Genomic DNA, 26,142 nt, shown 5'->3' with positions numbered 1-26,142 from the left:
GGCGGCGCGGCGCGGCGGCGGCTAGGGCCCCGTGGCCAATAAATTCCGGAAAAATATGCCCCAATTACCGAAATGACTCATCAAGTAATTGCGCATAAAACAAACCGCCCCGCGGGAGATGGCCACGCAGCGATAACAGGGCTGCCTTTGCATTCGGAGCACACACGGGGCCGAATAAGAATGTAGATAAGGCATACTTTCCCAAGGCGCTGGAACGATCGACCAGATCCACGGCAACCGACCCAGAATTTAGGCGAACCTTCCTCCCGACGGAGTCTACGCCTTTATTGCTTATTACCGTGTAATTGGATACTGTTTAGCCGGCCGATGCGCGGCGGATCGACGACCAGTTTCGCGGTTTTCGCAGACATATTTTCCCTATTTCGCATCATTTGCGTACTTTCGTTTTCGACTCGTTAGAAATCTGTTGCGAAAGCTGTTCATAAATTATAGTAAATTCTCCTCAACTTTTCGTCAGCTTGCAAGCGAAAACTAGTTTAGTAGAAATCATTTTTGCTTGCAAGCTGAAAGAAAATTGGGAAGAATTTACCGTGTACGATAATTTCTCTCTAATTCGCGCTCGGATCGCGCACGAAATTGGACAATTTGGGGAAGAGGCGACGCGATTATTCGAGCCTCGCGGCTCATTTTTGTAGTTGCCGAATTTCAACAATCGAGCCCTTTATTATTTCAATAACTTCTGCGTTTAGTTCTCTCGAAGTTCTCTCGAATTGTCCCTCGGTTACTAAGGAAAAATGGACAATTTGGAAACAGGAGACACGATTGTTCGAGCCTCGCGGCTTGTTTTTATAGTCGTCGATTTATATCGATGGCATAAAATTCTATGGTATAAAATTCTCAGGAATTGTCCCCCAGTTTCTAGGAGAAAATGGACAATTTGGGAAGAGGAGACGCGATTATTCGAGTCTCGCGGCTCATTTTTACAGTTGCCGAATTTCAACAATTGAGCAGTTTATTATTTCAATAACTTCTGCGTTTAATCGATGATACAGAAACTGGAAAGTTGATGTTTACCGTATAGAAAATATTATTTTATCTCTTTTGTATTCTAAAAATCTTAATAATATTTAGTGTGTTTGATATATCGCGATAAAAATGATACATATAAATAAATGAATAATTGAATAAATGAAATAAATCGTAGACAGAAATTATCGACGTGTTAATTAAAAAATAAGAAAAATCTGTAGGCTGTAGCGTTAACACCGTTGCTATTTACGTTAATTAATTAATTAATTAATGTTTTCTTCAATGACCTCTGGCAAAAGCTCTCTTTAAAATTACAATGATCGTAACGCGAATAAATCGCGGGCCAATAATTGAGCCGTTTATTTTGAAAGTGGCATAAGTCACTTTGTTTTTAAGTTGATATATTTAAGGGTGTTGCGTTTTAACACGTTTCAAAATATGGATGCTAACTTTCGAGAAGATTTACTTGTATTTGTTACCTCGGAATACTGATATTTTTCTCAGTATAAATAATTTTGTATAAACATTAAAAAATCACCACTTTTCATTACGGTAAAGTGATTTTATGCCACTTTCAAAATAAACGGCTCAATTATAGAAACGAGGTGCCAAGCCTCGAATAATCGTATCTCCTCATCTCAAATTGTCCATTTTTGTGTGAACTGTCTGAACGCGAATTAGGGAGAATTTACCGCAGCTGAATTCGTACGGAAAGCAGTGACGCAATCGGGTGCGCAAGTGTAGATGCTTGACACTTATGGCAATGATTGAACGTCGCATCAAAATACCACGTGGTAACCTTCTCTTGTAAAGGCATGCATTGTGCACTGTACAATTCTCTTCGTGGACTGGAATAACCTAATCGCAGTTACTTCTTGCTCTGGTTAAATCTTGAAATGGGTTTTCCAAGAGAGAAAATTATTCTTGAAAATCAATTTATCAGATCAATTTATCTCAAAATTCAATCTACCGTATCAGCCTCTAAAAAATCAATGAACCAAATAAATTAAAACTTGACAGATAGGTTCGATACATATTGGTTAATAATAAATCATTAATCGAGAAATTCGGAATTTTTCAAGCGGAGGGTGCTTGACCAGTTATTTTATTTATAATAACTATATACTTAATACTATATACTATATATATATATATACGGTTGCCAAATATATACTATATACTATATTATACTACTATATTATTATATTATATACTATATACTTACTATATACTATCATATATGTATATACTACTATATACTCTTAATATATATACTATATACTTATAACTATATACTTAATAACTATATTTTTATTTTATTTATAATAACTTCCGGAAAAATGCAATCTATTTACGCTTCAATATCTTTCATTTACTCGTTTTTTATTTATTTTTCATGACTATACTTCACGTAAATCAGAAGAAATGCTTCACATTCGTTGTATCCGATGACTGCAATTATTAGAATTACGTGTGCAATAAAATTTGTTTTCAAACGTTCCTTGTGCTACAGCTATATCCTAAAAAAAACGATTAGTTTCGCTTTCAAAAATTCGAGTATACATTTTTCGAGATAACAAAAATCCTTAAAAAATGTCAACGATCGCTTTACGATTACAAAATCAAAAAACCAAGGAACATCTTAATTTTGCATTTGCACGATGTCGCTATAAAACGATACTGTTTTACAATTTAATATTCTTTAATATTCTTCTCGTTTCTAATTTCATCTGTCGCACCCTTTAAGCGAGAATTTGCTTCAATCTTCATTTTAGATACCGCGAAATTTATTGTTTCCCTATCATCGTGTTACAATTCCACGAATTCGTCTAAAATACGAGATTACGAATAAAACGGAAAATGTAAAACGAAAATCGGTGAACATCGATCGCTGATCTTTTTATTCCCTAATATTTTATTCTGTAACACGTATAATTACATTTTGCATTATTAGTACAATGCATTATTATGCAAGAATATATTCGTCGAGCAGTCGCCTTGACGTCCTTTTCCTCGCAGCATTCCTGTCAGCACGGTTGCACTCCAAAGGTGTAGCGTCCAAATCCCCGTTATTTATCACGCGAACAATAATAACAAACCTACAAACCCTTTCAAAAAATTATTAAAATTTCCCATTGTAATTAAACGCGTTGCACTCGTGGTTCTCATTAATACGACCCTCGAAAGTTCGAAGCACCTCTGCGTAAAGACTTCAAAAAATAAATGTTAAAATAAGTACTTCGCATGTTTAAATAATTATCGCCGTCGTGACGGGATTAAGCAAAGCGGATGCCATTAATAAACGAAATCGCTTTTATAATTTTAGGGTGTAGGGAAGAGTCTCCACCGTGTCGATCGACGAAACTACTTGAGGGCCCGATCGGTATCGGAGGTTTCTCTCTTAACGGTACCGTGTGCAAAGAAAAATTTTCTTTTAAACAATTCGCACACATTATTGAGAATAATTCCGTCGTTTCGCAGTTATTTCGAGTAATTGAAGCGAGCAGGATAAAATATAATAAAACTACAAAATACAAAATATTTATATATATGTATAATATATTATATTATATTATTATATTATTATTATATATATTATATATTATTAATATTAATAATATAATATAATATTACAATATTAATATAATAATATAATAATATAATATTAATAATATAATATAATATATTATATAATATTATTAATATTATATTATTATATTAATATTGTAATATTATATTATTAATATTAATAATATATAATATATATAATAATAATAATAATAATATATATAATATAATATAATATTATATATTATATTATAATATTAATAATATAATATATATTAATATAATATTAATAATATTATATATAATATTAATAATATAATATAATATTATATATTATATTATATTATTAATAAATTGAATAAGATATAATAAAACGAGTGTCTGCAGTGGAGCTCTGTAGCTACAAAATACCCGAATACGATGATCCCGACGCACCCGCGTCTCGGTCCGTTCGTCAGCCGCAGAAACGTATAAATTGTACTTCGCGATAACGCACAATAAATTGCAGCGAATGCGTGTAAACGTCCGACAGACAGACTCCTTGTAAAAACTATATTTCACGTTCGCGATCGCGGCTCCCCAGAACGCACCGCGAATGGCCAATAAACCGGCCGATTCCCGAATCGGGTGATTTAAAATTTCATAAAAGCAGTCCCCTTGAAGACGCCATACGAACGTTTTACAGTGTATACATATTGTGGGCGATACGTGCCACTTGGCAGCCTGCAAACGTCCGGCGTTCGCTTTCAAATTAGTAATAATTTTCCTCGTTGGACGGCACGGTTCTGCTTCTTGTATTCTCGGTTCCATTTGTTTCTGTTTCTTGATTTTGGAAACAGAGCAATCAGACTTTCGCTTCGATTTGAAAGCATATCGCAGTCTACTAAATGTGAATGCTTTTGTTTCAATGCAGAAGAAGTTGATAAAATGCGGTAAATTCTCCCTAATTGACGCTCAGGTTGTATATAAAATTAAGGGCAATTTGGGAAGAGGAGGTGCGATTATTCGAGCCTTGCGGCTATATCATTGTTGATATATGGCAGCAATAATAATAAATATTATTATATAATTATATGTATAATAATAAATGTATATAATAATATATGATATAATAATTGACATATATAAGTATAATCGATATAGAGATAAAAGTTGATACATATAATAATTGATATATATAATAATTATAAATAACCTTGCGGCTCGTTTTTATAATTTTATAATTGTTGATAAATGTCAGCAATAATAATAAATATTATTATATAATTATATCTATAATAATAAATGTATATAATGATGTATGATATAATAATCGACATATACATGTATAATTGATATAGATATAAAAATTGATACATGTAATAATTGATATATATAATAATTAATACATATAATAATTGATACATATATAATAATTATAAATAACCTTGCGGCTCGTTTTTATAATTCTCGATTATTAGTAACTATAAAAACGAGCTGCAGTGCTCGAATAATCGTATCTCCTCTTCCCAAATCGTCCATTTTAGTGTAAAATCTGTGCGTCAATTATATTATTACATAATATATAATAATATATATAATAATATATATAATAATATGTATATAATATATATAATAATAATATATAATAATATTATTATAATAATTATATAATAATTACTATATAATGCTCGAAATATCTCCTCTTCCGAAATTCTCCATTCTCGTTTACAAGCTGAAGAAAAATCCAGGCGAATTTACTGTAATCGCTTTCACTCTGATCATTTTAAACGATGACAATTTCACGCCTTAAAGTAACTAAACAAGATTCCTCAACACTGATTCAATCTCTCCTCTAATCGGCGTCTTCGTCTTTCCGTCTGCAACTCGTCGATTTCACGAACGACGTCGCCAGACCGCCGCCTATAATATAAAAAACCCGTGTCGCCCGCAGTGGTCCAAAGTTTGGCCACCCCTGGTCGAAACGAACGGAACGACGTTTCGTCGTTGGCAAAGCAACGATGCGTTTAGTTACTTTCGGGATTCGGTTGGGTGTAGCGGCGAGGGGGACGAGATTCGAGGGATGATACCTCGGCGGGACACAAAGCGAGAAATGCAAACATCCCGCCGCCATGGCAAAGAAATCGTGGGAAAAGTTGGTGAAACGCTTATGGCCGATCGTGTCCCCGGGGCCCGCGCGACGGCTATGCTCGCCGGCACCGATTTGCCAACCGGCTTCCACGAAAACCGATCGCTGGCTACTACTTGCTGCGTTTATTCAGCCTATTGCCATCCGCGACGTTACGGATCCTCGAGAGGCGGGTCTTAGGCACTTGCTAACGGTGCTCTTTTTCTGCTGCGACCGCGAGATCCATATCCGCGGACGTATTTTCTCCCGGCGGACTTTCGACTTTCGCGCGATTCAAATGTGCTGCAGGAGGCCCGCGAAGGTCTTTCGCTGATCTTTTCGTCGTTGTTCGTCGAAATCATTGTTCGCGTAAATGACCTTGACGCGACAGGAAGCTGTAATTTATCGCAAAGAGACGTCGAAAATGGAAACCTGGAAACCTGGCGCCTGGGAATGGCCTCGACGCGTTTCTTTTTGGAAATTGATCGCGCAACGATCATGCGATCTTTTCGCATTGTTGATATAACTTTGCGATTGTTTTCGATCGATCGTAATAGACGACGGTTTTGTTCGATTATTAGAGTGCGAGGGAGCGACTGCGATGCCGCGGAACATCCGCCATTTTGTCGCGACCGGACACGGTAGTTCATCGGACACGTGGTCGTCTAAACAGCTGTTTCACGAGTTACTTAAGCTTTCGTGAGCTTCTTTACGACGGTCTGGTTTAGTCTGTAAATTTCACGAATTTATCGAGAGTATGTTTAAGTGACGCACGAAACTATTTTACACAGGATTTTTATGGGGAATGACATTTCACATGTATGATTCGTGAGAGCTCGATTTAAAGAGCAGGTTGCTTCTCGCGTCCATGATTCTAATGTTTTGTCGTTAAACATCAGGCAATATTTTCTATCGAACTGTTCATCGTATCTCTCGCATTCGTATTTAATTGAGAATTTAATTGCGGAAGGTTTAATAAAGGTTTAATCCTTTTTTCTATTCTGATATAATCGATTTCTCAAAAAATCGAATAAATTGATCGACATATTCGAACAGTGTCTTTGTCTTATGAAAACTTGTACTAGATGGAGTGTCAAATGTAAATATATCGACCCTAATCTTGTTATTGTAATTTTGCCATATTACTGTCATTTGTTGATAATAATGTCACAATTGTTCCACAAAGACTCATAGTTTAATTATTACCATTATAAGCTATTATACATGAACGATTAAAGAAAGGATTAAGACAAGTAAAGTAAAACCGATGATTTTATATAAAATCCACGCTTCTCGCGTCGTCTATCAACAAACGCGGCATCGAAGTTAACATAAATCACGCACAGATGTCAATTTTCCCTAATTTTCCTTCAGCTTGTAAACAGAAATGGACAATTTGGGGAGAGGAGACACGATTATTCGAGCTGCTCGCGGCTCGGTTTTATATAGATAATAATATATAAATAATATATAAGTAATAAATAATAATATATAATAATTCCGATTGTTAGCAGCTGTGAGAACGAGTCGCGAGGCTCGAATAATCGTGTCTTCTCTTCCCAAATTGTCCATTTTTGTGTACAAGTTGAATGACAATTGTGGAGAATTTACTGTTCATTTAACATTGATTTCGAGGCACAAAAATCTGTAGAAAAACTGAAAACAAATTTTGGTAAGATCTTATCTCAAACTGTTACCGTATCTCTCCAAATTGTCCATTTTTGTTTAGAAGCTGAAAGAAGATTGGGGAAAATTCACTGTACAATAATGTCACCCTAATTGACACTCAGATTGTGCACGAAAATGGACAATTTGAGAAGAGGAGCCTTGCGAATTCGAGCCTAGCGACTCATTTTTATAGTTACCGATTTTCAACAATTATAAAAAACGAGTCGCAAGACTCGAACAATCGTATTTCCTCTTCTCAAAAATTGTCCATTTCTGTGGACAATCAGAGCGTCAGTAAGGGAGACATTACTGTATATCGTGCCTTGATATAATAATCTTGACGTAACCTTAAATCGTTCGGTTTTTATCGGTTGGTCAAAAATCGGGTTCAAACTTAGAACTTTGTAATTTCAGGATACAGTCTTTTGCAGCGTTATATTGTCCCACGTGTGATCATTAATAAAATCATACTGAAAGCACTCGGAAATAGGATTACAGTAATGTCTCCCTAATTGACGCTCAGATTGTGCACGAAAGTGGATAATTTTGGAAGAGGAACCTTGCGAATTCGAGCCTCGCGACTCATTTTTATAGTTACCGATTTTCAACAATTATAAAAAACAATCGTATTTCCTCTTCTCAACAATTGTCCATTTCTGTGAACAATCCGAGCGTCAATTAGGGAGACATTACCGTACTTAGTTTCACTGCAGCGAAAATAATCGCAGCGGACAAGTTGGACGAACACGATGAACGTGGACGTACAACAAAATCGGTTAACCACAGAGAAAGAATGCGACGTTTTCTTCCGACGAGTCTTTTAGTGTTTCCTTTGTGGGGAAGAGAGAAAGAGAGAACGCGACCACACCGCCGGTTGATCCGGCGATTAAAAAAGCTGGCCAAAGGTGGGCGAGAACGTTCCACAAATCATAAAATATGAAATATATCGTCGCAAAGTCAGCGAGACGAGAATTCATTTGGAGACCGAGAATGGAATCTATAGTAGTGATGGGGTTGACGTCGGGAAGATAGCGACGACTGTCCGACGCGTGTGAAAAGAAGTCACCTATTAATGTTTTACTGCTCGTAAACGAGGGCCCCGCGCCGTCCGAAACCGTGGAACGAAACGGAAACTAGAAATACTTTCGTTCTTCGTCAAGCGAGAATATTTAGTTAACGGTCGTGACATTTATTTCGAGGGGGGGAGGGGGACTCGATCCGTCGACGTGGCTCGGCGCTCGTTCGGAGTTTTCTTCGACGATAGACAGTCGCTTCGACGGAACGGAAATTTTGGCGTTTTGATGTAAGATCTGCGAGACAATTATGCTAAATTTTCCCCAACTTTTTTGCTTCAGCTTCTAGACGAAACGCCAACACGTGCTTGCGATTGCAAGGCTTGGCAAGGTCTGCGATCTGCTTGCTAACGTAATCGACCAGAAAGCTGACGAATGTCCCTGCGCGAACATTCCTCGACGTTTCTTCTCGTCGACTTCGGATTTCTTGACCACCGATCGCTTCGACTTCGAAGAAAATTAGTCAAGGAATTTGCTAATTTTTAGTTATCCGAGCCTCGCGATTCATTTTTAGAGTTGTCGATTGTCAACAGTTATAAAAGCGAGCTGCAAGGCTCGAGTAAACTGATCTCTATTTTCGTCTACAAGCTGAAGGAAAATTGGGGAAAATTTGCTGTATCGAAACTCGAGAATATAAATCACATCGCGATGAATCCGAGCCTCGCGATTCATTTTTAGAGCAACCGATTGTCAACAAATATAAAAGCGAGCTGCAAGGCTCGAATAATCTGATCTCTATTTTCGTCTACAAGCTGAAGAAAAATTGGAGAGTATTTGCTGCATCGCAACATGAGAATACAAGTTCGAGAAAATATAAATCCCGTCGCGATGAATCCGAGCCTCGCGATTCATATTTAGAGTAAACGATTGTCAACAATTATAAAAGCGAGCTGCAAGGATAAAAGCGAGCTGCAAGGCTCGAATAATCTGATCTTTATTTTCGTTTACAAACTGAAGGAAAATTGGGGAGTATTTACTGCATCGCAACTGGAGAATACAAGTTCGAGAGAATATAAATCGCGTCGCGATGAATCCGAGCCTCGCGATTCATTTTTAGAGTTACTGATTGTCAACAGTTATAAAAGTGAGCACTATTTTCGTCTACAAACTGAAGGAAAATTGGAGAGAATTTGCTGCATCGCAACTGGAGAATACAAGTTCGAGAAAATATAAATCCCGTCGCGATGAATCCGAGCCTCGCGATTCATTTTTAGAGTTACTGATTGTCAACAGTTATAAAAGTGAGCTCTATTTTCGTCTACAAACTGAAGGAAAATTGGAGAGAATTTGCTGCATCGCAACTGGAGAATACAAGTTCGAGAGAATATAAATCGCGTCGCGATGAATCCGAACCTCGCGATTCATTTTTAGAGTAACCGATTGTCAACAATTATGAAGTTCGGGAGACAATAAATCCCGTCGCGATGAATTTCAGTTTTCCCGATCGGTACGCGGTCGATCGGACTTTTCGAGGCCGCGTGTAAGTAGAACGAACGCTGTTTTACGCGAGTCCTCCTCGCAGGAAGGACGAACAAAGGGAGTGTTCACGACCAATTACATGACGTTCCTCTAATTATGCAGCGGCGGTGGACCAGCCACGGACAGTTTGTAGGAGGTAACCAACAGCTTTAATTTGGGTCTCAGGAGTATCGCTAGAGACCCCCGCCTGGGGCGCCATACGTGGGAATATAACCTGTGGACTATGGTCGCTTTTGTATGGGTGACCGTCTACACCGTGTTCCGTCGTGTCCTTGGTCCTTGTGGCTCAAGATAGTCGTCCGATTCCGTTTTCCCTTGCTCTCTCGTAGAACCCATGCTACAATCTTACACCCCCCCCCCCTATCCTCCACCCGGGCGCTATCAGATTCACTCGGAACCACGGCAAACGTTAGGAACTGTTTATTTAACGCATTATGGTGTCCCATGTTTTTGCAACACTCTATAATTTATCGCTATGAAATATTATTGTTATATATTATTACTATATGGTATTATTATATAATATTATTATACTATTATTACATAACGTTATTATACTATTATTATTTAATATTATTACATTATTATTATATAATATTATTATACTATTATTATATAATAATATTATATTATTAATATTATATAATGTTATTACACTATTATTATATAATATTATTATACTATTATTATATAATGTTATTATACTATTATTATTTAATATTATTACATTATTATTATATAATATTATTATACTACTATTATTTAATATTATTACATTAATATTACATAATATTATTATACTATTACTATATAATAATATTATATTATTATTATTATATAATATTATTATATTATTGTCATATAATATTATTCTACAATTATTACATTATCATTATACAATATTATTATTACTATTAATCTTTGACGCTATTTTCATAGCTCCTGCACGTCGATTTATCATCTACCAAAATTATATCGAGAATCTTATCAAATCTAGTTAGAATTTTGCACTTTTGCGAAAGGAATTTATAATTACGCGTAGATAATATGTTAAAATTCATTTCTTCATATACAAGAATCGATCAAAGTCGAAGTTCTAAAGGATCTTCGAGAAAAGAACCCAAGGAACTAAAAATTTAGTTCGGCTAATTTACAATAACCTCTTTCGTTTTCAAAAATGTACATTATTTATTAAACCTATATTTATGAGCACGAAATACAGAAGCAAACGTTTCACCATTTCGTGTAAAAAGAACGCGAGTGCATTTGCCACGAAAAATTAGCAACTAAACCTATTCGATCTCAGTGAAACTCGTAGAACAATTTAAAAAAAATAAAACAACGACTCACATTTTTATTCTTAAAGTCTATCTCCACAGATCAAGGATTCTCCCGTCGAACCCGCCGAACAGATAAACTCCGAACGAATTAAAATTAACGGTCGTCCCGTCGATCGAAAAATCCCCCCGTAACGGCCGCTAGAAAAATCGGCCTTGCAAGTAAGACAACTCGGTTCGTTTTAGATTCCTCGGAATGGCGGGAGTACGCTCGGTTCGTAAACAGAGATCAGGAACAGAATCAGCGAAGCTTTTGAACCGGTCGGAGTCGTCGAAAATGCCAACGTATGATCGTATGTTTTCGCGGCTGACAATATGCGCGTAATGCTAATCCGCCTTCATTGCTCTGTGCGCGGGGGAGCGTTTAAAAGAAATGGCTTACCGACGAAAACCGGCGGCTGCGGCCGGCCTCCGATGCGGCCGCCGCGGCGGCCGGTTTTCTCGTGCTCCCGCTAAACTGGAACCAGATCGGAACGTCTAACGTCCGCCTCGTTCCGAAGGAATGTTAATGGCAACAATGACAGAGTAACGGCCCGGCGGACGGTGTGTGCCGATCATCGTCTTTGATCGTACAACCAGGAGTCAAAGGGGCAACGAGGTTCAAGGTCCCGGCGCGCGGCGCGAGGATTTAAGAAATTGTTAGGTGATCAGGTTTATCCTCCGCCGGGGATCCCCCCCGAATCCTTTTATGCCCGGAATGATGTAGCGACATCTTAAATTGGAGTTTGGCCCGTTCCAATTTCGAAATGGCCGGGTATAATGGCGGCAGAATGCCCGGCCGCAGAGGCCGAGGGGTGACATTGTACGTCTTGCACAGTTGCCACACGCATAGGCTGCATCCTACGGGGGCCGCAGAAGAGAGTGGCCTGCATTCCACGGGAAGGATACCGCGCGAATTTGAATATCGGTCGATCAACGGAGCTCGTCCGGCGATCTTCCTCGGGAACGCGGTGCCCGCCGCCGCCCGTTCAACCTGTGACCCCTTTTGTCCACTCGTGCGATCCATTTTAAAAGAGGCTGCGACGCGGCTGCTACGTTTTTCGGTTACCTCGTTACGTAAAAGCCGACCACGCGGGTTTATTATTTTATTTCAGTTGCAATCTACGCCGGCGAGCCGGCCACGAATTCCGTGCGCGCGTTGCGCGAGTCTCGTTCGATGGAACTTATGATTGGAATTGTAAATCTGAACGATTTTTTGGCAGCCGATCGTTCGCTGATGGTTATTTTAGAAATTGATGTTATATAGTTGTAAAGATTTATGAAATTGTAATGTACTGAGCCGTAGTCTGTTAAATTGTTTAGGGCAATTTTACGCGAGTTCTTTTGGGATTGTTATTCGAACAGAAAACTATCGAGCTTCTAATATTTCTATATTTCTATATTACAAGTAATATTTCTATATTTCTATATTAGAAGTAATATTTCTATATTTCTATATTTCTCTATATTATTAGAAATAATATTTCTATATTTCTATATTAGAAGTAATATTTCTATATTTCCATATTAGATTTAATATTTTTATATTTCCACATTAGAAATAATATTTCTATATTTCTATATTTCTATATTAGAAGTAATATTTCTATACCTCAATATTAAATTTAATATCTCTATATTTCTATATTAGATTTGATATTTTTATATATCCACATTAGAAATAATATTTCTATATTTCTATATTTCTATATTAGGAGTAATATTTCTATATTTCTATATTAGAAATAATATTTGTATATCTTTACATTAGATATAATATTTCTATATTTCTATATTAGAAATAATATCAATATAATTATTGGATATAATATTAGATATAATATTAAATATAATATTTCTGTATTTCTATATTAGATATAATATTTCTACATTTCTATATTAAAAATAATATCGATATAATTATTGGATATAATATTAGATATAATATTAAATATAATATTTCTGTATTTCTATATTAGAAATAATATTGATATAATTATTGGATATAATATTAGATATAATATTTCTGTATTTCTATATTAAATATAATATTTCTATATTTCTATGTTTCTATATTAGAAATAATATCTCTATATTACTATATTAGAAGCAACATGTGCATATTTCTACATCAGAAATAATACTTACATGTCTCTATAATAAAAATAATGATAAATGTGCAATATATTACGATACTTTGACAAGTCCTCGTTCAGACGTCAGAAACAATGTAAAAACCACACCGAGTCCGCAATTACGCACACCTCCGTGATCGCGCGTAAAATCTAAACTCTGGACACGTTGACAAATTTCCAAAAGGACGTCAGCAAGTGATAAAACATCGTAAACGAATTTCCACGAACTAATAGCTCTCCTATTATTGCTGGAAAAGTTGTAAATTAGAATTCCCAACAAGTCCCGCGGACTCCAGCAAGGTTGGTAATAGAGTAATATACGCAGTTCAGCCTTGGACAACATTTAAAAGGAGAAAAACAAGAAATTACGTACTCGCCGAGCGCACAAGTCTTTCATTTGATGCTCAGCGTCGTCGGCGTCGGCTGCTTCTTTTGTTCCACATTGAATAATACAATGCGCAAAGCTCCGTGGAAATATTAATTTACATAGTTATTGTGCGCTGCGAGCGGGTTACGTCACACGAATGTAAGAGAGTTAGAAGTCACATTTAATCAAACCGCAGTACCAATCGACGCAGTGTCCCGCGATCGTATTACTTGAAAATGCTGCTGCCGGGAAACGGATATTTGCACTTTCACATTAACATTGCAATGTTACTTATCAACGTTGTTAGTTCACCGTCGGCACCATTATCGCGTGATCAAATCCACGTGTTCCATAACGCTTCGATGAAACTTTTAACGATCGTAATGGCGAACATCGCGACATTTTGTATCGTGTAACCAAGAAACCATATACAGTATATATGTATTGTTATATATATGCTGGATACGCTTATATGTATATTCGTGGCCCATGAAAGTATTTGTGCACCTTTCAAAACGTAATCACTTTTTTAAAATTCATTTAGAAGTCTTAAAAATATTATTCCAATGGACTTTTTCATTGTAATCAACTGAAAGGGTTAACTGTAAGCAACAAAAGCTAGACAAAATTGTATTACTTCGTTTAGTAATTCAAAATATAATTGATTCATTAAAAGTACAATAAATTTATTAAAATTCTGTTGGAGTCTTTACGATGCAGTAATTACTTTTTTTCAACAATCTTTAATAAAAATAAGCTTTCATTTAAGCGTACGCAAACTGAGTTTTAATTGATTCGGTAAATTATTTGTTTAAAACTCGACCAAGTGACTTGAATTTTTATTTTTAGATGATATTTTAAATTATTAAACGAAGTACATTGGAAGAAATGTCTACTTTTAATATTATTTTTACGACTTTATACCTTATTTGTATTATATTAACGATATTGCGATCATGTTACTGACCAAACACTGAAAATCTTAAGTCCACTTTTAACGAGAAGATAATTCTGTCAAAAATTACGGCAGATTTTTAACAGAAATATACAGAAACATTTATTCTGCAGCGTTTAATGTCGCATCGACTGCTTATCGACTCTACAAGCACTCTATTTTACATAAACAATCCGCAGTTTAGTAATTATTATTTTCCTGAAGACAGTCCTGTTCGATTCTCCAATTATTCACCGTCGATTAAAATCGCACTCTCGACTATGTAGCGCAAAATCTGCGACGACATCTGTCGCTCGTCGATTCCAAATCTTCGAGAGATTCAGCCACGAAATACAGTAATGTCTCTCTAATTGACGCTCAGATTGTCCACAAAAGTGGACAATTTTGGAAAAGGAGATACGATTGTTCGAGCCTCGTGGCTCGTATTTTATGGTTATCGATTGTCAACAATTACAAAAACGAGTTGCAAGGCTCGAACAATCGTATCTCCTCTTCCCAAAAATTGTCGCATTTTTGTGGACAATCTGAGCGTCAGTAAGGGAGACATTACTGTAAACCTATCTCCAAGTGCTTTCAGTATGATTTTATTAATAATCACACGTGAAACAATATAACGCTGCAAAAGACTGTATCCTGAAATTACAAAGTTGTAAGTTTGAACCTAATTTTTGACCAACCGATAAAAACCGAACGATTTAAGGTTATGTCAAGGTTATTATATCAAGGCACGATATACAGTAATATCTCCCTAATTGACGCTCAGATTGTCCAAATATTGTGATTGATTGTCCAAAAATGGACAATCTGGGAAGAGGAAATACGTTTATTCGAGCCTTGGAACTCGTTTTTATACTTGTTGGCAATCGATAACCATGAAAAACGAGTTACAAGGCTCGAACAATCGTATCTCCTCTTCCCAAAAATCGTCGCATTTTTGTGGACAATCTGAGCGTCAATTAGAGAAACATCACGGTACTTTCACGTAGTAATATTTTCATGACATGTTCTCGCTACGTTAATGCCTGTATTTAATTTAAAAGTCGCAGTTTCCAAAAGAAAAAAAAATGTTAAAAAAGTGTCCCAAAATTGTGACACCGGCGGATAACGAGTTAATATTGTCCCTCAGCTCGTAAACGAAAATGAACAATTTGTGAGGAGGAGATACGATTATTCGAGCCTCGTTTTTTATAGTTCTTGACAATTCGTGACTGTGAAATCGAGCCACAAGGCTCGAACGATCGTATCTCCTCTTCCCAAAAATTGTCGCATTTTTGTGGACGATCCGAGCGTCAGTAAGGGAGACATTACTGTATTCGCGGACTTCGTTTTCGCGGAGGTCGTAATTCTCGATCGCAATTGCAGTCAGCCTAGAAACACCGGGAGAGTTCAAAGCCGGAGTTCTCCAGTCGGCCGATAGAAAATTATCCGAACAAGCAAAAGAACGGCCGGGAAGGAGAGGGCTAACATCTGGGGAAGTAGCTGCTCAGGTTTATTTGTCACTGGACAGTCATTAAGCGACAGCCAGAGAAATAAAGGCGGTAGGTAAGCAAGAGAAAATGATCTTCGATACGAGGACACCGGCGGAGGAACGAAGGGATAGGCGGTAGCAAAAACGAAGTGCGCTTCTCAGAAACCGCATAAACACCTCCGTGGCGTAGATCTTAGGATGCCGGCGAGGCGGACGGTGCACAGGTATCCGACTGTTCCCCGAGCTCCCTTGCTTCAATTACTCCCTTTTCCGTAGCTATCGAGATTAGCTGTAACCGAGATTCTGCGTGTCTTCGAGTCTCCGCGCCGAGCCGCCTCGGTAAAAAGTTAAACAATTCCGTCGCCGCTAAATAAACAATCGATATCCGGCAAACGGAAAAGTAATTGTTCTATCAACGCTTAAGCGGCGGCGCGCGACGCGTTCGTCTTTTTGAAAAATTCGAGGTTGATAATCGCTCAAACTCCTGCACGTACTTTTTTTCGTGGAAATTCTGGTTGTTTATTATTGGAAGGTTTTTAAGAAGAATATTTGAGCAAATGTTTCGTTCGAGTTAAGGCAAGCTAATTATTATATTTATGACAAGTTCGAGCTACGAATTGACAGTAACGAGAAGATTTGGGTTGAATATTTTTGTTTAAATAATATTGTGTGCTTGGTCACTAAGCCATAGCGTGTAATTAATAATAATAATAATTGCTATAATATAATAATAATTACTGATATGATAATAATAATAATAGCTATAATATAATAATAATTAATGATATGATAATAATAATAATAATTAGTGATATTTGTAGAAACAATAAATTGTAGGTACTACACTATTAAATTAAATAATAACATATTTCTACATTTTTAATAATTTTAACGAAGCGAAAAGAAGACAGCAATATTGTTAAATCTTTTTAATGCGATTATATTTTGTTGTTCTATCGAGTCATTTTTATCATAAATGCATAAATAAATAAAAATAATAAAAAATAGTATATACAAATAATAAATAAAATGACGTATTAATTTGCGAGATACAATTGAAGTTAGGCATACAACAATGTTACCCTAATAGTTTAATCATTTCTTCTACGGCTGGAATTTAAAGAAAAGCGACGAAGCATCGTTTAATTGTATAAATTAGAATGATTATTAATAATCTTCTATAAACTTCCGTTATAGGGAAAAGTTGGTATTACTGCGGTGAAGGCGAAATTTGACACAGAAGACAAGAAATACTTTTACGCCAATGAAATACTTTATCTAAAACTAACGCTAAAACGAGTAGTTTATTATTAATTACCAAAATATAAATGCCTTTCGAATCAGCGTTCGCAGCTGCCGTCGCGAGTATTTCACAAGAGACTCGACGTTCTCATAAGCTTCCGAATGTCAAAAGTCAATAAATGAATTAAAAAACTGCGATTACTGTTACTTGTACGTCATAAATTATCAATATTAATCGTATAAAAAATTATGAGATTCATTTTTAGAAGATTGCACGCCTATAAAACGTCCGATTTTATTACTTTTATGAAATACCGCAGTATTTGGGGCGCTCGCAGCAATTCCCACGCTTACCGTAATTAATGTTACAGAATTCAAGGAAAGGAAAGAAGCATTCGCTACGTCGCCACGTGGCCGACACCGCGAGAAACAAAGAAGAGTGAAAATGGAAACGAAATTGAAACGAAAAAGAAAGTCGCAGAAATTTACGCGCGCTCGAACCAGATATCTCGTTTTCCTCGTGCGAGATATCTGGCGTAAGAAATCCGACATAATTATTAATCACTTAGTTAACGACAACAACAACAACAACAACAATGAAACCAACGATTAATAAGCATCCAGTGAAGCGTTAATTTGGCTGCGAGAGATTGTGTTCGCTCGAGTCACGATGCTTATGGGGAAATGTAGGCTGGCAGGCATCTCCGTCGGCTTCTTGTTCCTCGTTTTCTCGCTCGACCGAAAGAAACAGTGTGGGAGGAAAACTGGTCTTCGCCGCAGTGATATACGCCGAGCCATCAACTTATCAGATCATCGGAAGGTTATTAAATTGTCGCGTGGTTTTCACACGCTCCGGATCTACAGTAATGTCTCCCTTACTGACGCTCAGATTGTGCACAAAAATGGACAATTTGGGAAGAGGAGATACGATTGTTCGAGCCTTGCAACTCGTTTTTATAGTTGTTGAAAATTCGTGACTGTAAAAATGAACCGCAAGGATCGAATGATCGTCTCTCTTCTCCCTAAATTGTCCATTTTTGTGGATAATCTGAGCGTCAATTAGAAAGACATTACTGTATTAAGAATTTTAAGAATATTAAGAATATTTAAGTTTTAAGAGTAATACAATTATTTTCAATTTATCAGATATATTGAGAAAGAAAACGAACTACTATTTTACTTCAGTTTGTTGCGTTTGTGCATTGTTATTAAAAACATTTTTTACTTGCAACGAGCACAGGGACCCCTCGTTTCCCGATCGATTGTAATAATTTCTTCGAAAAAAAAGGAAAATTTATATTTATCGTGTGTCTACATTTACTGGGATAATTAAAATATTGATCACAAGAGGACAGAATTTTATTCTGGCTTTTAAAAAACGGAATACTGTAATGTCTCCCTTACTAACGCTCAGATTGTGCACAAAAATGGACAATTTGGGGAGAGGAGATACTATTGATCGAGCCTTGAAACTCGTTTTTGTAGTTGTTGAGAATCGATAACCATAAAAGACGAGCCACAAGGCTCGAACAATTGTATCTCCTTTTCCAAAATTGTCCACTTTTGTGGACAATCTGAGCGTCAATTAGAGAGACATTACTGTATTTCGTGGCTGAACCTCTCGAAGATTTGGAATCGACGAGCGACAGATGTCGTCGCAGATTTTGCGCTACATAGTCGAGAGTGCGATTTTAATCGACGGTGAATAATTGGAGAATCGAACAGGACTGTCTTCAGGAAAATAATAATTACTAAACTGCTGATTGTTTATGCAAAATAGAGTGCTCGTAGAGTCGATGAGCAGTCGATGCGACATTAAACACTGCAGAATAAATGTTTCTATGTATTTCTGTTAAAAATCTGCCGTCATTTTAACAGAATTATTTTCTCGTTAAAAGTGGACTTAAGATTTTCAGTGTTTGGTCAGTAACATGATCGCAATATCGTTAATATAATATAAATAAGGTATAAAGTCGTAAAAATAATATAAAAAGTAGACATTTCTTCCAATGTATTATACTTCGTTTAATAATGTAAAATATCATCTAAAAAAAATAAAACGAACCACATGGCACGCGAACAATCGAATAATATTGTCCATTTTTGTGGACAATCTGAGCGGCAATTAGAGAGACATTACTGTGGAGGATGTCCCAAAAATGTGTCGCAATCCGGAAATGGCGGGTTCCTCAGATCATTTGAAGCAGCTTCTTCCTTTACAAAAGTTTTCTCCGAGGCACCGTTAACGAGTTATTAACGAAAAACAGTGACCAATAAGAATCGAGTACGGTTGACGCGAGGCGACCCAGCCAACCAACGCAGGAAGCCCAGTTCCGCTCATTGGCTCGGTCGCCTCGCGCCAGCCGAGCTCGCCTCTCATTGGTCACTGTTTTTCGTTAATAACTCGTTAATGGTGCCTCGGAGAACATTTTTGTAAAGGAAAAAGTTGCTTCAAATGACCTGAGGAATCCGCCACTTTCGGATTGCGAGACATTTTTGAGACACCCTGTAGATCGATGATACCTTCCCCAGGAGATTTGGAACGTGGTACATACATAGTAATGTCTCTCTAATTGACGCTCAGATTGTCCACAAAAATGGACAATATTATTCGACTATTCGCGAGCCTTGCGGATCGTTTTTATAGTTACGAATTGCCAACAACTATAAAATGCGAGCCACGAGGCTCGAACAATCGTATCTCCTCTTCCAAAATTGTCCATTTTCGTGGACAATCTAAGCGCGAATTAGGGAGACATTACTGTACATAGAATAGTTAACGACGGTTTCCCGTAAAATGCAACCACGTTGCTCGACGTCCGCCACGGGGTCTGCACTCTCGAATATCAATCATTACCGTAATCCAAGTACAGATCCGAAACCGGTGGTAATTCGATACTTTAATTGGTCGTAAAATGTCGCGTGCTGAATTATGTCGATCATTCTTTTCGACGGCGTTAGCGTGCGCGTACTGTCGCCGAGTTCCTCGCCGAGTTTCGGCGACGCAACGAGGTCAACTGTGTCCATAATGAATTACTATCGCCGACTTGAAACGGACATTCATTCTTTACGTACTATGTATATCGAAGTTCATAGAATAATTTCGATTGTGAACGAAATTATTGTAAACGCGATTCTTTGGTTTTGTTAGATTTAGAAATCATTTTTCGAGAGAATATAAACGCGGAGACGTTATCTTCGTTTTTTTAAATGCAAACATTCAATGAGATCATTTTTTAATGTTTTTCGTGAATTAAAATTTAAGTACTTTATAGTAATACTTTATAGTAATTCATACTTTATAGTAAACTATAAAGTCTTTGACTTCGAGAAATAATTTCTAGTAACAGTTGCTATGTTTACAAAACTCTGATTTGTTCCTATTGCAATATTATTATTATTATTATTATTATTATTATTATTATTATTATTATTATTATTATTATTAAATTTCTATTACTGTTATTATTATTCACGTTTACAATACGAATTTTACTATAAAATATTTGACTTCAAGAAATGATTTCTAGCAACAATTGCTATGTTTATAAAATTTTGATTCCTTCCTATTGCTATAATATTATTATTAATAAATTTCTATCGCTGTTATCATTATTCACGTTTACGATACGAATTTTATTATAAAGCCTCTGACTTCAAGAAATGTTTTCTAATAACAGTTGCTATGTTTTCAAAACTCTGATTCGTTTCTATTGCTATAATAATAATAATATTATTATTATTATTAAATTTCTATTGCTGTTATCATTATTCACGTTCACGATACTATTTAGCAATAAGCATCAATATTATTCTACACAATTATTTTCAAGAAAGCAATATTATTTACGACATTTGTTCCTTTTGTTTTATCACGATGCATGATCAATGTTCAGATCGTGTCTCAATCCAAATGATACAACTTCTTGATCCTCCGAAATCGGAATTTTCAGGTGTCCACCGTTCAACATTTTCGTTCCGCGCGATTGTTTCGCCAGAATTTCGAAAAAGCCCCATTCGCAGCTCGAATGCGAAACCATTGTCCGAGTTTTTGATCGTCGTTTCCGAATCGTTAAAAAGAAGACCATTAATAAGGGCTGCGTATATATGTATATAGGGACGTTTACCTCGCGTCCTCCGTGATTCTGATTCGAGGGAGCAGGTCGTTTTCAGAGGCGGCGGTAATAAAGCTGCGAGGGGTGAGAAAACGAGGAGAAGAAGCGGGGTATATAGTAGCAAGCGGAACAAGATGGGTCCCGGAGCCGGGTCCCCGGTCCCGAACATTTTATCCGGCGCATTTCGGTATAATTTTCGGTGCGCCTCTATCTTTATGCAGATCGGGAGCAAACATCTAGTCGGACTGGCTGATTGGTATTCTCGATGGCACGCGGCTCATCACTTTTCCCCCCAGATTTATCGTTCAAAATTCAGCCCCGCATTTTTATATTGATAATCACTCACGGGGGCCCTCTCGGCGGAAGGGGGCAGGCGGGGTGGGCCGGGGAGGGGGCAGAGAAGAATGTGGGATGGGTGAGCGCAGTCACGACAGTGACGTCATGCCGGTTATGGTAGCGTATGGCCCGAGTGTGGGTAGGCCAGAGGAGGGCTTTACTGCTCTTTCAACTACCTTTCTCTTTGCTTTTCCTTCTGCATCTCTTTTTTTCCCCTCCCCTCCCCCTTACTCCGCGGAGTTCGATTAATGGTGCATTTGCATACGCAATTTAGTCATTCAACTAACCGTGTGCTAATTCATCCTGCACCCTTGTTTCGCTGCGGCGAAGCGCTCCTTTACCTACATTCGGCCGCGATCCGCGATAAGCGCAATTTGCTCTGCCCGCTTGAAAATGATATCATTCGCGCGACCGTTAAATCGTCGAACGATCAGGCCGAGTATGCTTTCTCTAATAGAATCGAACGTGGAACCTTTTTGCGAAGTTATACAGTAATGTCTCCTCTAATTGACGCTCGGATTGTCCACAAAAATGGACAATTTTGGAAGAGGAGATACGATTGTTCGAGCCTTGTGGCTCGCTTTTTATAGTTGTTGGCAATTCGTAACTATAAAAACGATCCGCAAGGCTCGCGAATAGTCGAATAATTTTGTCCATTTTTGTGGACAATCTGAGCGTCAATTAGAGAGACATTGCTGTATTCCGTTTTTTTTAAGCCGGAATAAAATTCTGTCCTCTCGTGATCAATATTTTAATTATCCCAGTAAATGTAGACACACGATAAATATAAATTTTCCCTTTTTTTCGAAGAAATTATTACAATCGATCGGGAAACGAGGGTCCCCTGAGCTCGTTCCAAGTAAAAAATGTTTTTAATAACAATGCACAAACGCAACAAACTGAAGTAAAATAGTAGTTCGTTTTCTTTCTCAATATGTCTGATAAATTGAAAATAATTGTATTATTCTTAAAACTTAAATATTCTTAATATTCTTAAAATTCTTAATACTATCTGACGCTCTCTAATTGACGCTCAGATTATCCATAAAAGTGGACAATTTAGGGAGAAGAGAGACGATCATTCGATCCTTGCGGTTCATTTTTATAGTCACGAATTGTCAACAACTATAAAAACGAGTCGCAAGGTTCGAACAATCGTATCTCCTCTTCCCAAATTGTCCATTTTTGTGAACAACCTGAGCGTCAGTTAGGGAGACATTACTATTTACGATTGTAGATTAGACTGCGGATCTTTGTGAAAAATAAATAGTTTCTTTAGACTGGTGGTACTTTCTTTATTTACGTCGAATTTCAACAAATAGGTTGAATACAAAGATCAATCTATATATATAGCAAATAGCTTTTTTATTTACCACCTGATATGATTTAAACGTGAAGGCGTGTGATTTTATATTTTGTCTTTCCTAATCGTAAAGAGAGAGAACATATTTTATACTTTCTTTGATGAAATAATAATCATTCTAATTGAAAGTTCAAGTAGTGAAAAGTATTAAAGTTATTTCCATAACTAAATATAATTCAATAATTTGTTTAATGATTTTGGCAAATTGTAAACGATATATTGCAAATTCTACCCAATTTTTCTTCAGCTTGTAAACGAAAGTGGACAATTTGGGGTGAGGAGATACGATTATTCGAGCCTTGCGACCCGTTTTTATAGTTGTTGTTATATATACAACCTAACCTAAAATATATATATATATATATATATATATATACTACCTAATTTTCCTATTATATATACATAATATATAATATTATATAATATTATAATATCATATTATACTATAATATATAATATTATATTATACTATAATATATAATATTAATATATAATATATATAATATTTAATAATTGATATTGTGTCCATTTTTGTTTAGAAGCTGAAGGAAAATTAGGAAGAATTTACTGAAGATACATTCTCAAATTCTCTTAGACTCTCTTGCTGTTTGAAATGTTATCTAATCCTTTTTGTCTTAAATGCATAACATTCGCGGTCTGTACATAACCTTTAAAATCTTTCCGACGCTCGCTTTAACGCGAAAGTATGCTAGCTAAAAAGAAAGTTAACCAACGTAAATCTCTCATAACGACAGTTTTATGAAATCGTATAATCTCTAGCGTCGCACGGTTACAAAACAAGTTACATCTATTACAAGCGTGTTAAATAGTCGCATAATCGTGCGAACAAGAGATACGCACGCGCAAGCTGCATAATCCCGCACTTCGCAATTAAGGAATTCGATCGAATCTCATCATTATACTGTGTGCAAATTGCGCGTGGAGTTACTTTATCCACGGCATCCGACAGAACGATCGGTTTCGGATAGCTTTCAGGTTGAAAAGTGTACCTGGAAATTGTCAATTATTTGAGTAAGAATTCTTATTTCATAAGAAATATCAAATTATTTACAGCTGCAAATATAACGAATATCTGAAATAAAATGTCCATCGTCACGAAATTCTTATAGAAACAATCCGAGCGAAATAAATTTCTGATAAAATATACATTCGATGCAAGTAGTTGGTCCCAAAAATGTTAGATTTTAATCAAATTTTCATTGCTATGAAATTTTAAGAGAAATTGTCGATACAAAATGAATTCTAAATAAAATACAAGAATTATTAATTTATTATTATTATTATTATTATTAAATCACAAGAATCCTAGATAAAATTTGTACTCAATCGAAGTAAAAAGTCCAAAAAATGTTAAACTTCCAATAAGATTATCGATTAAATATTTTAATCGAAACTATATATATATATATATATATATATATATATATATATATATATACGAACACTGGATTAATTTCAAAATTAATTGTCTTAAATTAATGATTCCCTCTCAAAATATTTGATTCTAATTACAAAGATTTCGCATAGGAGAAGAGCTTCGAAAAAAGGAGCTACGAGTTGCAGAAGAGAACTATAATTCAACCGGATGAATTTTGTGCGTTGTTCGCGACGAATTACGAGCTCTTGCTCGCGATAATGACCAATAAGCCACATATTTAGCGCGTCGTTAAGATATCGAAGTTGTCCCCCATATTTCCGGGATTTCGAGCGAGGCGTTTCGAAACTGTTTGCTCGTGATTCCATAAAACCTGTGGATCGCTTCGATAGTCGATGCTTCAACCAACTCCTCAATCGATCGTGTTTGTATTATGCGAAAGACTCGATGTTTAAATCATACGCGCTATAGTGTACATAAATGGTTGCATCTGTTCCATATAAATCCGATGTAGAGTAAGTGTAGGTATTATTGCGATTTCTCAATACAGGAGAAATTTGACGGAGAAAAATAAGACCTTTCACGCTAATAAATTGACAACTCGAGCTATGCTTATTATTCTTTAACTCGAACATTTACTTTTCTCAAAATATTGGATCTCCGAGAGCACGAATTTCATTGAAAAGCGTGATGCAACGAAACCATACGCGTGCATATATTACCGCGGTTATGTATCTATTACTGCGAGCCAAATACTGCGGACGTTCCGATTACCGCGCGTCGAGGTTGACGTAACCCATTTTCTTTTAAATGTACACGCACAGCTACGATTCCTGGGATCGAGATATTCTCACTGTGGCACTTTATAAATTAGGTATAGGTGCTTTACGATCAGGCGTGTTCGCACCGGCTCGTCGAGAACTGCGCTATATAGATTAAGGTTCGCGGTTCGGTAAAACGCCGCAGTAATGTACGCACATAGTAAAAAACCATGCGCCAAATACTGTGTTGGTAAATAATATTTGAGGACAGATGATGGCGACAGTGTGCGTCGATTTTTTATCGAAGTAACGATTACTTTATCTGAAAATAACGCTAAAACGAATAGTTTATTATTAACCCTTTGCACTCGAGTGGCGACTCTGAAGCGCCACTAAAAATTGCTATACTATTTTTCAAAATGATTGTAACAGTATCAGACTCGTTTATATCTAAAAGACTGTTAAAATTGCAAGTTTTGTACTTGCCAATAGGCTTTCGTATGCATAAATCGCAATAAATCATATAAAATAGAAACATTGTAGATCAGAAAATATGTTTAAAATATAATTAAAATAGTTTCGAGTGTAAAGGGTCAATTACCAAAATGTAAATGCCTTTCGAATCAGCGTTCACAGCTGCCGTTACGAGTATTTCATAAGACTCGACGTTTTCATAAGCTTCCGAATATCAAAAGTCAATAAATGAATTAAAACTGCGATTGCTGTTACTTGTACACCATAAATTATCAATATTAAACGTACAAAAAATTATGAGATTCATTTTTAGAAGATGACGCACTATG

Source organism: Megalopta genalis, chromosome 7 (genome assembly GCF_051020955.1).
Source record: "Megalopta genalis isolate 19385.01 chromosome 7, iyMegGena1_principal, whole genome shotgun sequence".
Classification (NCBI taxonomy): Eukaryota; Metazoa; Arthropoda; class Insecta; order Hymenoptera; family Halictidae; genus Megalopta; species Megalopta genalis.
This window is presented reverse-complemented; position numbering follows the sequence as displayed.